Source organism: Coffea eugenioides, chromosome 11 (genome assembly GCF_003713205.1).
Source record: "Coffea eugenioides isolate CCC68of chromosome 11, Ceug_1.0, whole genome shotgun sequence".
NCBI classification, from domain to species: Eukaryota; Viridiplantae; Streptophyta; class Magnoliopsida; order Gentianales; family Rubiaceae; genus Coffea; species Coffea eugenioides.
This window is the reverse complement of record NC_040045.1, coordinates 40,780,119-40,798,594: the sequence shown is the minus strand read 5'-3', so window position 1 is coordinate 40,798,594 and position 18,476 is coordinate 40,780,119. Positions and strand designations below refer to the sequence as shown.

General features: G+C 33.1%; 1 long non-coding RNA gene across 1 annotated transcript; it reads left to right on the top strand.

Annotated features, from left to right (window-relative positions):
* Positions 1 to 15: 15 nt before the first annotated feature.
* On the top strand, positions 16 to 939 carry LOC113754303. The gene is made up of 3 exons (XR_003465167.1): positions 16 to 488; positions 571 to 638; positions 745 to 939. It is a non-coding gene; the product is annotated as an uncharacterized LOC113754303 (long non-coding RNA).
* The last annotated feature ends 17,537 nt before the right edge of the window (positions 940 to 18,476 follow it).

Here is an 18,476-nt window from a genome sequence, read left to right as displayed (position 1 = left end):
ACATGGGCCTGTAAGTTTTGGTGCTATGTCAGAAATTTGGAGAGGTTGTTGGGTTATCACAAACATTAAACATAAGTATGTTGTCCTTGTAGCTGGAGGAAGGGAAGGTATTGTAGTTGCTGGATTAGTATTTTTCTTATTCATTTTTTCGTCGTTTTATTGGCATAGTATGTTGAGATGAATATTTATGTTTGTGCTCTTTGTCCATTATGAGCTCATCTTTGCCGACTGAAATCTTCTCTGGTTAACGTTTACCCTTTCCCTCCCACATCCCCCCTCTGTCCCTCGCTTGTTAACTAAATTGCATTTGGGTAAGATGGTTACATAACGTGATCTGAATTGTTCATATTTTTTTGGTCTATCGAATGTTCTTGAATTTTTGACATTTAGCTGAAAGATGAAGGCAATATTTGCTACTTACAGGTTCATCAGTGTGTGTTGTTGTCTTCACAATCCAAGCAGTCACCTCAGAGTTTTTGGATGAAGAGGTAATTTTAATCGAAGTGGAATTCTTAGATGGTATGAACTTGGATTAGGACTAGGCAGTTCTGAAATCTTAGCTTTTGTCAGGGTTTTCAATCATCCAGCAGTCTTGATAACGAATACTGGACTCGTCTTCTTTTTTAGGCGCGACCCAGGTCTGAATCCGATCTTGTGATTCTCTTGCCACAGATCTAAGTGGTATAATTTGGTTTCTCACAGAAAGCTGTTTTCTTTTTTTCCTTTTTGGTGGCTTTTGTTTAGATCAAGTTTCTCAGCTTCCAAACTAATTGCACAGGCTGAGGGTGGGGGATCTGTCCAACTCCTTGTACCACTAGTCTCATTTGTGCTCAAACAGATTCCACTCCAGGACACTTTGAATTTGTATTTGCTTTTTGGTTATATATAGGAAGGAAAATTCTAAATTAGTCTATTATAACTTTTTAGTTTTTTTTTTTTTTAAACACAGACGAGAGTAAAAAAAATAAATTTCTTTGTTTCACTTTCTCACACTTTTCCTTTGAAATGATAGGTATCTAAAAAAATTATTTTATTATGCAATGTGGTTTTGGGTTGTAAATTATGGATGCTATTTACACTATAAGAATTTTCCGTGTATCGTCGTAAGAATGGATATGTAAAATGAAAGTGCACTCGTAATTCTCATGTTGCGTTTGAGGTAGAAGCAAATTTTCTCGATATTTCCTTGAGCGGGTCTAGTGGGCTTGCCCCTGTCGGGGTTTCTATCCCACATCGGCTTTGGGGGGGTTGGGGTTTGGGTAGTTAAGTCCCTGGGAGCAATCCAAGAGTTGCCGGCTTTTGGGTTGACTTCTGGGATTAGGTTTAATTAGTCAAATTTCGTTTCTCGAAAGAAGGGTGGTGTTAATCTCAAGATTTCTACCTATTATATAAAAAGACATGGGTGTTTAATGTAACACTTCCATTTTTTAACACGTGGTATAGCTCTTCTTTGAAGAAGTTAAATTTTTCTCGCTTTTTTTATTTCCCCATTTTTTACTTTGACGGACCAAAACAAAAGATCTATTATATAGCTAAGACGGCAGATTTTTATTGCAAGTCATTTTGCTTCATTGCATGGATTTCTATTGTTTTTGTATGTTGTCTAAGTTATGACCATAGGATCAAGTGTTACAAATTAATGAAAAAATTTTGGTTCTTGGATATTGATTAATTATGTTTAGGGATAATTTCAAAAACCTGCCTTGAGGTTTCTGATTATGTCATTGGCCTCCTTCCAGATTTCAAAAATTACACTAAATGGGTTATAAAATAACAAATTTTAAGGGAGGTTAGTGTAATTTTTAAAATCTAGAGTGAGGTTAGTGAAATAGTTGGAAACCTCAGGGGAGATTTCTGAAATTGTTCCTTATATTTGATTAGTAGCTATGCAACTCTTACATTTAAACGGCTCTGTTATGTAATCGATTGAAGTCTCTTTTCCTCTTTCTCTGTAAATCGTTTCTTAGAGTTGCATAGGAAAATCAGCTTTCTTCCTTCCTAGTTGTAATTAACTGTGCATTTCATTGTCTGCTTTCAATAACCTTCCTAATTGTACTCAACTGTGCACTTACTTCGTTGCCTTCCTTCATTAATCTCAAGATTAGTGATGGATCCTTGATTTAGAAGAGCTAACTTTATAGATGGAGTTTTCCTTCACAGTAAATTTTAATTGCTCTGATGCTCAATTTTTCACTTGTATTTTTTTTTTGTTTATTATGTACCAAAAAGATTTGGTGCTATGTGTTCAACTAAAGTATTAGGGGGTCCACACTGTGCCTTGCACAGCTAAGGTACCTCTAGTCTGTTTATAATATTGTAGTAATTTTCTGATGAGATGACAAGAATCAAGATGGTTTGTCAACCACATCAGTCGAAGACTGTTCATATCAAAAAGGCTAAATTTGTCATTTTAGAGGAAAATTGATCTCGCATAGCTTGGCTTAGGTGTCTAAAAATTTTTCTTGAAAAACAAAAAAGAATAGTTAAATTATTAATAGATGAGTGGCATGGACAGAAGGAACTTGGCTAAATTATGTGAATTATAATCCAGTTGTTAATTGGTGGACATTTTCCAAGATGTCATTTTAGCAAAAGAATCAAAAGTGACACGACCGCCACAAACTCAATTGATGGATTTGGGCCAAAAACGTCATTTTAGCAAAATGTAGTAGCAGATTCAGCTAGCACTAGTCAAGAAGTAAGTAGCTATGAGTTCTAATTGCTTTCGAGTTCTTTGTGGCTGAACGTGGGTTCTTTGTGGTTCCTCTTAAATTGCTTTCGGGTCGCTCTTTCGGTAAACTCCCGTGTTTGTTCTAATTGAGTGTGTATTTCTTTCAGTTGCTGAAAAAAAAGTCAAGAAGTAGCTATGACAATAAATGAATCAAATGCTACGGCAACTTTAATATTCGCTGTATGTAAACATATGATAGGATATCCAACTAAATTACAAGACAAAAGTTTAGACATTTTAATAAATTTAACTTGGTCAAAATTATATGATTTTAGATGGTACAAAAATATATTTTTAATAAAAGTATTTTTTTCCAATTGAATACAATCATTCTTATTGGAAAGAAAGATTTTTAGTAGAATTGTCAAAATTATTTGCTGAAAAGATAACACAAAGAATTAGGGGAATTTATAATGGAGAAATCCCTTATTCAAATTTAACTTATGGAGATTCAATTAATTTCATTAATCTAGAAGCATTGAGCTTATGAACGGATTAAAACCTTAAATCTAAAATTAAAAAAGGATGGATTAGAAACAAGAAGAGAACTAGGATCAATTATGTTCTCAATATGGTTATGAAAAAATTGAAGCCCCTTCCTCCAGAAAACTGAATTCTTCAAGACTTAGATTCACAACTCAATCTAGAAATAGAGCCTCTAAAACAAGGTCTTACACTCCATCCAAATCCTATTTAGCAAATAAAAGGGTTAGTTTTACTAAAACTAGATCTTCTAAAACTAAGAGCAATTCTTATCTAAACTTTAGGCTTCCTTTCAAGCTTTTTTCGATGTCTATTTCAAAGGCAGAAAACTAGGTCATATTGCCAGATATTGTAAAGTTAGAGAACAAATTTCTAATCTAGAAGTAGATGATCAAGTTAAAATCAAATAATTAATTTAATTGATCAAGCATCAGAATCTGAATCTGAACAAAATGAAATATATCACATACAGGAAAACTTAGCAATGAATCGCAGCCAATACTTGTGAATGTATAGGAATCTAAGATTGTAGATATTCCAGTTTAAATGTCATCGCCAACCAAGATAAACAATTCTTCTTAGAATTCATAGATAAAATTTATGATAATGATGTTAAGAGAGAATATTTACTGAAATGAAAGGACATAATTATTCAACAAGAACAGTTTAAAAATATAGAATCTTTTTATATAAAAGAAGTATTTAATAGATTTAGGAAACCACAAATTAATACACTAATATTTAAGATTTACAAAGGAAAGCTAATAAACTTAAAAAAGAATTAAAACTATTAAAAATAGAAAATTATGATATTCAATATCAATTGCTAGCCCTACAAACAGATGCCATACATAAAAGGAAAATAAGCAAAAGGAAAAAGAACGTAATTTAAAGAGATTAATCCAAATATCAAAATTGGAAAACAAGGTAATAAATATGTAATATCCTCTATCTCAGAAATTAGATTTCAAAGATGCTACATTCCAATTAAAACAGTAATTAATAAAGAATAATATATATATATATATATATATATATACATGTATATAGTATAAGTAGGAAGGTTCTAACTCGAGTACATGTATTATAGAAGGATTAGTATCAATTCAAAACCAAAAGAAATACTACACGGACTAGATGGTAGAAAATTAGATATTAATTACAAACTTTCAAATGTACATGTTTGTAAGCAAGGATTTTGTTTTCAAAACACTTTTATAGTAGTCAAAGATTTAAAGCAAAATATAATTTTACGAACTCCATTTTATCTCAAATTTTCCCTTTTTATGTAAACAAACAAGGAATAACAATAAAAGTACCCTTTAGTCAAAGAAGTCAATTTCATTCAAATAACTGAAAATTTAAAAGAAATCTATAAAAGAACAAAACAAAACAAATAAACTATTTAAAGGAAGAAATTAAATGTAAAAAAAATAGAAGAAAGTATTCACTCTAAACAAGTACAAGACAAGGTAAAAGAAATTCAACAAAAATTTGAAAAAGAGATTTGCTCAAACTTACCAAATGCATTTTGAAATAAAAAGAAACATATAGTCCATCAACCTTATAACCTAGGATTTGATGAGAAAAATATCCTAAGGCTAGACTAATCCAAATGAGTTTTGATTTATTAGAATATTGTAAAAAACAAATTCAAACTTTATTAGAACAAGACTTAATCGAACCATCAAAATCACCATGGAGTTATTCATCTTTTTATGTGCAAAAACAATGCAAAATTAGAAACAGGAGCTCTAAGGCTAGTTATAAATTACAAACTTTTAAATAAAATTTTACAATGGATTAGATATCCAATTCCAAATAAACGAGACTTAAAAAATGTTTTAACTCTATCATTTACTCAAAATTTGATATGAAGCCCAGCTTTTGGCAGATTCAAATAGCCATTGAAGATAAGTACAAGATAGCTTTCAATGTCCTTTTAGCCAATATCAATGGAAAGTTATGCCGTTTGAATTAAAAAATACCCTTTCAAAATTTCAAAATGTTATGAATGATATTTTTAATCCTTATCATAGCTTTTATATTGATGATGTATTAATTTTTTTCATATTCAAATAAGAAACATTTCAAGCATTTACAAATTTTTTTAATATTATTAAATGAAACGGTTTGGTAGTGTTAGAATAAAAAAATGAAGTTATTCCAAACTAAAGTAAGGTTTTTAGGACATGAGATTTATCAACAAAACTACAAACCAATTTGTAGATCATTAGAATTGGCTAATAAGTTTTCAAATGAAATAAAAGATAAGAACAATTATAGCATTTTCTAGGATGTCTTAATTACATTTTAGATTTTGTCAAAAATTTAAGACAAATATGTGAACCATTATATAAAAGACTTGGGAAAAATTCTCCAGCCTAGACTAAAGATCAAACGAAAAAGGTACAAAGAATTAAGAAATTACTTCAGCATCTTCCATTTTTAGCAATTCGTCATCCAAATGTATATATGATAGTAGAGACAGACGTATCAAAATTAGGATAAAAAGGCACACATATATATATATATATATATATATATATATGTGTGTGTGTGCGCGCGCGCGCGGGCACATACACATATGCACATATATATCTAGTTAATTGGAGCCTCACACATTGTGCGAGGTTGTCCAGTCAAGTATGAAGTTGTTACGTGGAAAGTCCTCGCCCAAAAAAAAGGGAAAAAGGAACAACATTTGCAAAAGAGGAGTATTCTAAAAATCCTGCATGAAATCCTATAATTGATAAAACCCAAGCCACATATAAAGATATACAAAAAACAATTTCTAAAAAATAGAATAGTGAAGGGAATGATTTTAAAAGTACTGACCTCTACCTTAGTTTGTGTGTAGATTTTAAGGAAAGAAAATGGGGCAAAATACCCAGCAATTTTTTTCATCTAAATCATATATAATTTACTTTTCAAAAAAAGTAAAATAAATAATAAGTAAATAAAATAATTAAAGCATTTTCACTAAAAAATATTATCCTCCATAATAGTATATTATCAAAAAAACATCAAACTGCCAAGATTTTTTTTTTTTTTTGTCGGCAATGATACATTTGTATAACCTACTCTATCATAATCTAAGGGGGAGGAGGAGCCTAAGGAAACTGTGATAGGGGCTAGTGGGTATACAGACCCAACTAGACCAAGGGAGTGTTATGGCACAACTCTTAGATTTTTTTCGTCGCAAGCGAGGTTCGAACCCTCAACTACAGCCCCAAGAAGGGACTTTGGTCACTGAGCCATTGGCCCAGTGGTTATCAGACTGCCAAGATTAATGGGTTGTTATTGGATAAATCATGTTCTCTAGTAGGTGGTTGTTGACCATCAAGCAACCACTTGAACAGTTTCTAACACTATTTATTTGACAAACTCCGACACTTTTTTTTCTTACTTATTTCATCCACCAAACACGGAATACATGAGAGATTTCAGTAGCAAAAGAGTGCAATAAGGAAATAAAGAGACGGCAATGACAGAGATGTTCCTTAGAATTATCTCTGACTCTGATATGGCTTTTCATGGTTTTAAAATAGAGTAAATCTTATATACACCAACAATTTATACACTATTATGATTGAATGCACGACACATTTGCAAAATTTGGATTTCAAATTCAAGTTTGGATTATATGTTATGCATTCAATGGTGAAAGTGTATATACTGTCAGTGTAGAAAAGATTAATCCTTTAAAATATTACCTTTTGGCCTAATTTTGGTAGCTTTAAAATCTGATATACAGAACACGAATTCCATGGCAAAAATTATTTTGGTAACTAAATCACGATTTTCTGGAGACGAAGGGAGGAAACTGATTTGGTGGTAATTTCTTTGGAAAGAAAACTGAAAGCTTTAGAGATGAAAAAATAAAAAGAAACGGGTGATTCAAAAAATAAAAAGAAACGGGTGATTAATCAATCCATGGACAACTAGTCTGCTAGACACGTAAATTCAAAAACTAGATAAGAACATAGGGTACTACGTCTTGGTGAATTGGGCGGCACATGGTTGATGGCTTTTATTTTTTAAATTGGAACTGGAACTTTGAGAAAAAAAGGTGGAGGAGGATTAATGAATAGCAGAAGAATAGAGGGAAAAAAAGTAAAGAAATTTTTATTAAATTCCCTAAGTAGGACTAAATTTCTTTGGCTACTCATGATTGAATTATTGTGATGATGGGTTGGAAGTGGTAGGTGTTAAGCGAGAGAACTAATGATGGATGTCACAGTTAGAACCTTTCAGACCTTTTGGTAATGTAGCCCCTGAAGTTTGGATTAATTAATATAAGGTATCTAAAGTATTTTGAAAATTTTCCTTTGTGGCTGGAATATTTTCGAGTTAGACTAGGCTCGAACATTTGAACATTTTCGAGTTGGACATTTTCTTTGGCTTAGATTGAAAACAAGTTGATTCAAAATTATAAGTGCTATTGATCAAACCCAAATTATCTTTTGACAAAGTCAATATTATTATAAAAATCCTTTTTGACTTATAAATGAATTTAAGGACTTTTTTTAACAACCCAAACAAAAATATTGTAAATTCAAATATAAAAATAGGCAAGGTGAAAACTTAGATTGATTAATTCTTAGTTTTGATGATAATATAACGAAATGATGATTTGAACTAATGTTTTCATATGAGAAGTGATTAGGGACAGGTATCTTGCAAAATGAATAAAAAGAAGAAAAACAAATCAAGAAGGATTAAAAAACAATATTGCTTGTCAGACACAAGGATTGGACGCTCAACGCAGTATCGGGTGTCCGACAATCAGCGAGTATATATCGAACACTTTGATCAGACATTCATACCTCTTATCAGATGTTTGACACAAAAAGGGTTAGAACTTGAGTCGTATGTTTACTATCGGATGCAGAGCAATTGGACCGAACGTAGGATCGAGCGTTCGACAGTTCCAACAGTTAGTTTTTCAACAGTTAATTTTTTGATCATCGAAGAGGTTTTTCTATAGTGATTTTTGGATATAAAAAAATATTTTGATTGTTGTATAGGTTTGGGGAAAGTTGGGTTTATGAGATTTCTTAATAGGAGAACTAAAATCTTGTGAATGTGAGTCTCACTTGTATAATATTTCTTGGTTGGCTGGTTAGTTAGCAATCAATTATAGCATAGTGAGGGTTAATTAGAAGAGTTGTAAAGCTCTTTGACTCAATTAAAGAGTATGTAGGATGAGCAAAGAATGATCTTTCTTTATGTATAAGGTGGCTAGCAACACCATCAATTGAAGACACTATTGAATTGGAGTTAACTTCAAGTTTCGAAAAAACTTGAAAGTTTTGGGAAGAATTTCTATCTCTTTCTTTCATTTTTGTTACTTAAGTGTGCAATCTTTATTGCCCTATATTTGGTTTATAATTGTGAAATTGTGCAATTAATTGGAGTGCTTTATTTAGGTGAAAATTTGTTTTTTTTATTGGTTTGTGTGATCAACCTAATTCACCCTTCTCTTGAATTGTTTTTGGGCCTTACACAAGGCTTTTTCATTATATGCTTAGTTTTAGGTCCTAACCCTAAATTTAAATTCGACCCAAAATAATGTGGATCATTTCTACTAAAGTAAATAAATTAATAAATAAATTAATAAGTTAAATAAATAAATGAATAAAATAATGCTTATCTCAAGGACAACCAAATTATGGTACTTTTTAAAAGGGAAAACTTTATAAATTAAGAAACTTTCTAGAAAGGGGAAACCACTATTCATGTGCATTATAATATTATATAGAAAGTCCAGACATGTTTTATAGGCTTACTTAAAAAAGAAATAACTGATTTAAGAGTAAGACATGAGAACTAATTACGGTATACATATTATTGACAATAGGTTTGAACCAAGTATACGACATGTTAAGATATCTTCAAGTCAATAGTTTGAGATAGCTACCCCTTTGTATTTTCTGAAATGATAGATATAAGTTTTTTCAATTAATACTTTATTTTAATATATGTAAAATATATCATATATGCTTGTTTAAAATATTTTGCTATGCTATGTTTTATGATACGAGTGGCATATTTTCATAAAATAAAAGAAATATGCATGTGGCATGTGAATTGATTTTTTTGGTTAATTAATGAAAAAGACATTTAACTCATATTTTACAAATTATATTGCTCTTTTTTTTAGAATTCATTTTGAATTATAATTATTTACATGTTAATTTCATAAATCATGTTAAATAGACTATCTCAACAAGTTAATTTGGTATATGTAGCAAGATTTAGATCCACTTCTTTTTATCGTATGATAGACCTCATTTGACATTCACTACTCTATTAACATTACACTAAAAAATATTTCCTTTTTGTTTCGGTAATAAAAAGTTTGGATGGGTTCGCTTTCAATCACCACTACGGGTTAATATATGTTTTCGAGATCATAGATTGCTTACAAAGGTTCTTACAAATTGCCCACTAATGCAACTCTTACATCGACCGCGGGATTTGAACACACAACCTTTTGTGAGAAAGTGATTCGTTCTTATCAATTCAATTGAATCGACTTGTGTTGTCATTGAAAAACGTTTCTAACTCTGTCATTGTATGTCATTAAGTGTCCATATGTTGAAGCTCCATATGTCTACTTTCGTTCTACGCCTGTTTGAGCCGGAGTGCCAGATGTTACCACGGGATTCTACCACGTGTCATAAATCTATTCAACCAACTGCATACACAAAATATTATATAACAGTAACAAATGATTCAATCTATTGAGGTTAGAGAGAATCATCTGGAATGTGGCTTCCAAGTTGATAGTGGGAAAGACCCAAGTTATGGAGTTGCACCAGATGTGACATCCCAGCAGGGATTTGTCCAATGAAACGGATGAAATTCAAGTCCAGTACAGCACTGATGAAATTGATTAGGAATTTGACCATGTAATTGGTTATTACACAAATCAATTTCATCACAAACATTCTATTGAGCTCTTTCATTTGTATTGTGAGTGCCTGTATAACCATACTGGTAATTGTGCCATGGTGTTAGTGTTTTGACAACAACAAAAAAGACATTCCCTGAAGGCCACCCACATTTGATGGAATAGGACCAGTTATTGATTTGGATTGTAAATCTGATGTTTCGAGATTGGTAAGGTTCGCAATGGTAGGTGGGAAAGGGCCAACCAAGCTGTTGTCTGGTAATGACAATTGAGTCAATTTTTACACGTGTGTACGCGATAAAATTTTAAGTTTGCAAAAAGACAAGAAAAATATATGATAAACATGCAATATATAAATTTGAGAAAGATAGGAGTACAATTTCCAGGATTTTCTTAAATTTGTAGACAGATTCCTTTGATTCTTCTCTTCAAATGCTAATCCAAGGAATTCGCAGCTTGTTTTTGGATTGATCGTCGATTCCTTCAAATCTTGATATAGAAGATTTAAAAACTTGATAAACTTGAATATTTGAAGATTCAAGTCTTGATATGAGGAAGATTTGAAGAATTTGAAGATGTAGAGCCTTTATAACTTGGAGTTTCAGAAGACTTGAGCGTATGAGATGTATGGTGTCTGGATTTTGGTGGAAAAACTCCCTATTTATGCTATAGAATATAGTAGAATCTGAAAACATGTATGCTACTTTACTTGTCTTGCAAGACATGCAGTTATATAGAGATTGCACCACTTTAACTATTGTCTCTTTATTTTATATTTGTTAATAAAGAGATAATATTAATTAATATTCCCTTGATTAGCCAAGCTTATAAGGATATATGACGTGGCATCATTTAATTAGACGAACCTTTGCAGTATATAGGACATATACATGGATCAAATAACTCTAAATATTATCTCTTTAATAAGAAACAAATATTTAAATATTTATCCATAATTTTGCCAAGTCATAGAGACATGTGACATGGCATAATTTGATTGACAGAGACATTTCAGTAATTTTGATTGGTCGAGACACCTCAACTTGACATGTGGTGGAGTATAATTGGCCATTTAACAACCAATTTTCCAATTGTGCATGACATATGGCAACATCCCGTTGGGTAGAAATAAATCATAGAAATGATTTATAGACTAATGGTAATTTTCCAATTTAATTCAAATTCCATTGTCTACAATGTGAAACAATTTGGTATTTGGCCTTGCACTTGGTTGGTTGTAAGGTCTAAAAGTTCCAGTTGGCCAAGATTTGAGATCAGGGATGGAAGAGGCCCCTTGAAACTGTTTTCTTTCGAGTCAGAGACGTTGTATGGAGCACAAAATGGTTTCCAATTGACTCAGGAAGGCGACCAGTGAACTGACGTCCATCGAGCAACAAGACGTTCAAGGACTTCAAGCAGCCAAAGGTGTTGGGAAGTTCTCCAGAAAATTTTGTGCAAGTGAGATCTAAGTTCCGTAACACAAATGAGGCACTACAGTTGAAGTATGGTAAACTTCCAGTGGCTTGAGTTCCACCTAGTAAGAGTTGTTGCAATTTTACAAGATAGGAAATACGGTTTGGTAGCTTATCATAAGCTTGTGTCTGACGGAGATTAACTTCGGATTAACCATCTTGATAACGTTGGTATAATAACCCGGGCCTATTGGGCTATCAATAACTTTGGACCCCTAGAACTTTGGTCCTAGTTTCAATTCAAAAAGTTATTGAATTAGTCCAATGGGTCTAGAATGTTACAGAGGACTTTATTTTAAGGGAGAATTGTAGTTTTAGTCCCCAATGTATTACCCATGCACGGAACTGGTTCTCGATCTATTTTAAAAAGTAAATTTGGTCCCTAATTTATCCAATTTTGCGTAAAAGTGGACAATTGACAGATTCCTTCCAGTTGAGTAACGGAATGTGGCGTGTGCACTTACTGTACCAGAACGTGCAAGTGGTTTCAATTCTCCATTCTAATCTAACATACATGCTGGAATTAACATGTTATACCCTGAGTTACACTTCAATACAAAGGTTTGGAATCAGATTTCTTGAAGAACCTGCAATGGTTCTTAATTCTTTCTCTCGGCTGCAACATTAATTTCCAGTAGCAGCAGCAGCCTTTCATTTGATATTTTCTCATTAGTTCCGTTTCTATTTTATGTCCTAGCTGATCCTGCAAAGGATACCTATTCAACTACAGATTATCCTAAGCTAACACGGAAGTTTATGACCAGATTCCAAGAGGAAACCTAATCAAATCCCATGCCGGTGCAAGGCTGCAAAATCTGATGCAAAGCAACCTGCACCAGATTTCTTTCATGCGCACGTTCAGATTCTTGCAAGTTACTACGGTAACCTGCTTTTACTACTTAAAGTGAACATATTCATACATTCCTAGCTGCCTATTTCCATCCTCCTTTGATAGCACCTGCACAATCTGTACCTGTTTCTTAGCTAAAGAGCAGAATTTTCTTTTAGCAAGCTACCAGTTCTGAGCAGGATTTCTCGCAACCAAACTTACTTTCCTTGAGTAGAATCTAGCATACTATATACATACTCAAGGGCTTCAGCTGATTAAAAAAAAAAATTAATTGCAGTCATTTTACCTCTTTCTTTCCTCTTAGAGTTTGGAAAATTGCAGACTGCACTTTTAGTTTCCTGCTCGGTTCCCAAAACTGCACCAGCCTCTCATTCATACTCACTTTTGGCTCACGGTTTTGAGGTTACAAGCTGGAGCAATGAAGCGAGCAAATGTCTATCTTTCTCTTCCTCACTCTCTCGGTTGCGGGCTGGAAGCAAGGAGAAACCAGAATGTTCTCTTTTCCTCTCACTTGGTTGTGTTGTGAGATGAAGGGGCGTGGCTGAGTCTCTCTCTCAGTTTTGCTCCTAGTGTTTAGTTGGTAGGAAAAGAGTTGAAGCGTGCTTCTTCACTCGGCCACCGCCCAATTAATATATCAGTTTCTATTGCTCCATTCACTCACCGCTTGCACTTAGCTAATAATTGGCAGCTACTTTCTCCTCCTAAATTCATTTATCTCACTCCTTATGGGACTTAAGAATCAAAAGGTAAACAATCCACTCAGTGGTCTCTTTTTTTTTTCAATCGGTGCTACCAGCTAAGCTGCTCACTCAGACCAACTCCAAGTATTTCTTTCTCTCAGTTTCTGCTAAAATTCTGATGGTTTATTCCAATGGTGCTCACTCAGGCCACCGCTCAAATTTCTTGCAGATTATTTTCTCATCTTCCCCTCTGCCGCTGTCGCTCTTTTCACTCTTCTGCGACCCTCCTGAAATCGGCTTCCAGGGTAGAACCCTCCAACTTGACAACGCCCGAACTCACCAGTGGGGTTTGCCGCCTTTTAGTTCTCGAACGCCATTCAGACCTCAAGAACCTTTCTTTCCAATTCTCCCACGATCTCGTCGACGCTGTCCTCCAAAAACTGAAGCTCAATCCCTCCGCCTGTCTTCAGTTCTTCAGATTAGCTTCAAACCAGCCAAATTACCGACCCCATTTCAAGGCTTACTGGAAAATCGTCCACATTTTGTCGAAGGATAGAAAAGAACTGCGATGTGAAAAAATGAAAAGAAGAGAAAAAGAGAGAATAGATTTTGACTTTTTAAATAGTTTCTTACTTTACAAACATTGAAACCACTTGTACGTTCTGGTACAGTGAGTGCACGCGCCACATTTCGTTACTCAACTGGAAGGAATCTATCAATTGTCCACTTTTACGTAAAATTGGATAGATTGGGGACCAAATTTACTTTTTGAAATAGATTGAGGACCAGTTTCGTGCATAGGTAATATATTGGGGACTGAAACTACAATTCTCCCTTATTTTAACTTTAAGAAGACTTTTCATCTCTTGAGAAAATGTGAATGGAAGATTTTGGAGGCACTTGTTCGATTGAATAGTGAATATACGAATACTCAAACAACCTTGAGGTCACCGATTCTCACCGAATATACGAATATCGTCCTTTTTTTTTTCTTTTTTATCTTTATGGCTCCAACATTATTCCTAGGTCCAATGGTTTTTTTTTTTTTTTTTTTTTTTTTACATAAAAAGGGATTTTATCGAATAGAACATGAATGTACACAAGAGCAGAGGAATCTGCCACACAAAAGTACTGATACAACCAATTAAGCTATACAATAGTACTGCTACAATGAACTAAACTCTGATTATGCTATCAACATTTAAGGAAAATCTCTTGGAGAAAATCCCAACTAAGGCAAAATAACCAGTTGTCTCTTGTATTCAATACATTCTTTCATTCTGCCACATAGCAGCTAATCTCCTTTAGCACTCTGCGTACAATAGATTCAGCATCAGAGGCTTTATATTGGAACACCCTATAATTTCTCTCATTCCATATATAATATACAGCTGCTCCTAGTTCCAACTTCTTTACTATGTTTATAAAGCATTCTTTCTTCCAATGACAACTGAGCCATTCAACTTCAGTATTCCATTCATAAGTCCCTCAATATTGCAAGCAGCATTGCTGTATTCTTTACCAAATATAAGCTTCATACTCACATTGAAAAAAGAGATGATTACAAGATTCACTTCTAGTACAACATAATACACATTTCATTTCAGTCATAATGCCCCATTTAACCAACCTGTCCTTTGTGCCTAATCTGTTCTTGCACAACAACCACAAGGTAAATGAATGTTTTGGGATATATTTTTTGAACCACACAAGATGATGCCAATAGACCTCAGCAGCGAAATGATTCAACACTTCATTTGCAGATTTGATAGAGAACAAACCTGATTTACTAGGCAGCTATTCATTATATCTGACATTCCCTCGTTTAATGACCGTCCAGAAGGAAGAAATTGTGCAAAATCATCTACTTCAGCTGTTCTCCACCTAGCAGTGGGGATCTTCCACTCCCCATTTTCAATGATAGAAGAAACCTTAACCTGTAGCGTACTTCCAAACTATTGCACCATATTGGACCCATAAGCTGTCAACAATGGCCCTCTATGGTGCCAATTATCATATCAGAGATAAGTATTTTCTCCACTTTTGATCACTGAGACAATAAAAGTCTGTATAATAGGTCTGATCTGAAGGAGTTTATGCCAAACCCAAGAACAATGGCCCTCTAGGTCCAGTGGTTTTAATGAGGTTCGTAGTGATATATATATTTTTGGATAAGATGGCTCATGGACTAGGAGATATCACTGGTTTCTCGCTGGGGACTATTATGATTAATCATATGTAGACAGTTATTCGAAGTAAAGATCCACAGCATGCTCTTCCTTATACTCATTTTCTTACCATGGTATTTGAGAAGAAAGCAGTTGATCTCACACATCTTTCCTCGTCCTAGATTGATCCTTCAAATATCTTTGGAAAGACTACTTGTCGTAAGCTGAAGATTACCACAAATTTTGGTAGAGCTCTAGTCCAAGGTGAAAGGTCTAGTGGCACATGACCTCGAGATAGTGAGGGCCCCCAGCAGTAGCAGCAAGGAGAGGGCTTGTACTCCTCAACAACCCTCTTCAGTTTGAGCTTCTTTGTCTTGGTCATCTCCTGTTAATACTTGTCAAGATTTGGAATAGGGCTGCAAATGAATCGAACCACTCGCGAGTCAAGCTCGACTCGAGCTCGATATTAAGTCGAATTCGAGCTGGCTCGAATCGAAATCGAGCTCGAACTCGAGCTCAAAATATTAAGCTCGTTAGCTCGCGAGTCGGCTCGCGAGCTCGAGTATATATATATATATATATATATATTTTTTTTTATTTTTTATTTTTATTATAAGTATGTATATATTTTTTATTTTTTATTTTTTATTAAGTTATATATATTTTTTATTTTTTATAATTTTAATAGTAAAATTACATATATATCGTTAATATTTTATTATTTATTAAGAAAAAGAATATTATTTTTATTTATTTTTTAAAAAATAAAATAATTATTTTTTAATTTTTTCGAGTTCGAGTTCGAGTTCGAGTTTAATGAAATTATGTCGAGACTCGACTTGATTAGGCCAAAGTTCGACTCGACTCGACTCGTTTGCAGCCCTAATTTGAGATAAGCTACTATGCGTTGAAACCAAGGTTGACCAAAGCTTTTAGGAGAATCAAAGGAATGCTGAACATCGCCAGAAGATTGAACGATATCTTGGGATCCGGGCTCCACCTTCACCACTGCCTTAGCAAGGAGATATAGAAGTCTATGTTTTCAGAACCGGACCGGATAGCGACTCGACCGAGGTCAGGGATCAGGGGTCAATGGGTTCGACCGGGAGTCGATAGGGGTCGAACAGGATGACGTCATAAATAAAAATTATTTAAAAATTAAAATATTATATATATAATATCTAATAATATATTGATATTAATAAAGGTATATTCATATATATTTGATGTTTCAAATATATTTAACAAGAAAATACAAATAAATTAGAACAATCAAGTAGCAATTTATATTATTTAATAAATATTAACAAGTTTAGAATTAAAATTATGAATTTAATTGAAAAATAACATCAAATTTTAGGATAATATTTATAAAGTATCAAATATTTGAGGTATATCAATAAGTTTTAACAATTTAGGGGGTCAAAACATAATATTAAAAAGTTTGAATTTTTTTTTAAAAAAATTTACTGTTGAACCGGAAAAACCGGTTTTTACCCGGTCAAAGCCGGTTTTAAATTTCCGGTTTTTTAATATGACTCGGACCGGCTACCTGGCCGGTTCCCGGTTCGACCGGCCGGTCCGGTCCGAGTTTCAAAACAGAGATAGAAGTTCGCGAGGGAGAAGAGCATCATAGTGACCGTTGGCTTCAATTTTTTTTATTTTACTTTTATTATTACACTTTAAGTTGTTTGTAGCATGTTACTAGATTTGAACTAACGCTACTCACTAGATTTGAACTTTGTCTTTTCATTTCTTTTCTTTTGTGTCTCAAGTTGGGGAGGACGTCATTACATGGTCTTGACATTCATTTGCTTAAAAAGCGGAGTATTGCATTTCAATTTATTTTTTCTCAATCATTCACATTGAGGACAATGTGAATTTTATGTGTAGGGAAGGGGAATAGGTGACTTTAAATTTTTGTGGATATGTGATGATGTTTGTTAAACTGAATTATGTTTGAATACGATTTGGAAATACTGCCTTATTGAAGTTTTCTCGAAAATTGAGTTTACCAGTAAAGAGTTTCATTAAATTATAATGGAAGACTCTATATTTTCAAAAAAATTTCCATGTGATAAAGTACAAAAATTTTTGCATTTTTGCATTTCACTATGACCCAAAAGTTTGAAAATGGTTAACGAATTCTTAGCTTCAAGGATTTAACTCCCCTTCTTGTTGGATTTTGGAATATGCTTTTAAAGAATTTATCTTCCATGTGACTTAGAATTAGTTATTATGTGATGAAATTTTTTGCATTTTAGAAAGTATACTTGATAAAGTACGGAGGACTAAAGTTATTGATACAGTCAATTTAATAATACTCGTCCTATTTTATTGCTTTAAGAGAGATTGGGTATTTCTGTTTCTTCAAAAAAAAAAAAAAAGAATTTTACTGCAATAATTCTTGTACTGAGTAATTGGGAGTTTTCATCTAAAAATGCCAATTTTCACGTAAAAAGGTACTCAAATTGGGAGTACTTGAGTGACTTGAGTATGCAAATGCTGAGTAACTAAGGGTCTTCACTTAAAAGTATTGATCTTCGAGTCAAAAGGTATTTTTATAACTTAAATGTTTGGTCATAGTACATATGATTAATTCCCTCTTTAAGCTTGCGATTTTTTTTTAAAAGATAATTGTAAGAGAGTGTTAACCATCTTTTAACTATATGAGTTGGTTACTTGTGGAGTTAGGATAAGATGACAGATTGAATTTAAGTATAATTGGCTTTCTTTTACTAGATATTATGAGTATTTTGTGTAATTTGAATGATTGCATATTAGTTGGCACTAAGTTATAAGATTTACAATTTGAAAAAGCATATATTTTGGCGCACCTGAGTCATTGGTTGAGTTATTTGTTGCTAATGCTTGAGGACAAATAATGATTCAAGTGTGGGTAAATTTATAAGGGCTAATTTCATGAATATTTTCTTTGGTGTTTGATATTTTTTTTGAGTCAATTTATGGAGTCAAAAGGTATAATTGCTCGTTTTGGCTTTTAATTTGCATCTTGAGCTGATAGTTGAAGTAGTTGTGATTTTATCATTTTACTCACAAAATCTCTTTGTTTTTGTAGGATAAAATGATCAAAATCAATTGAGAGTTAAATGGTGGGCTAATAAGGTGATGATTACAAGTTTGAGAAGTCACAACAATGGTTAAAAAAAGTG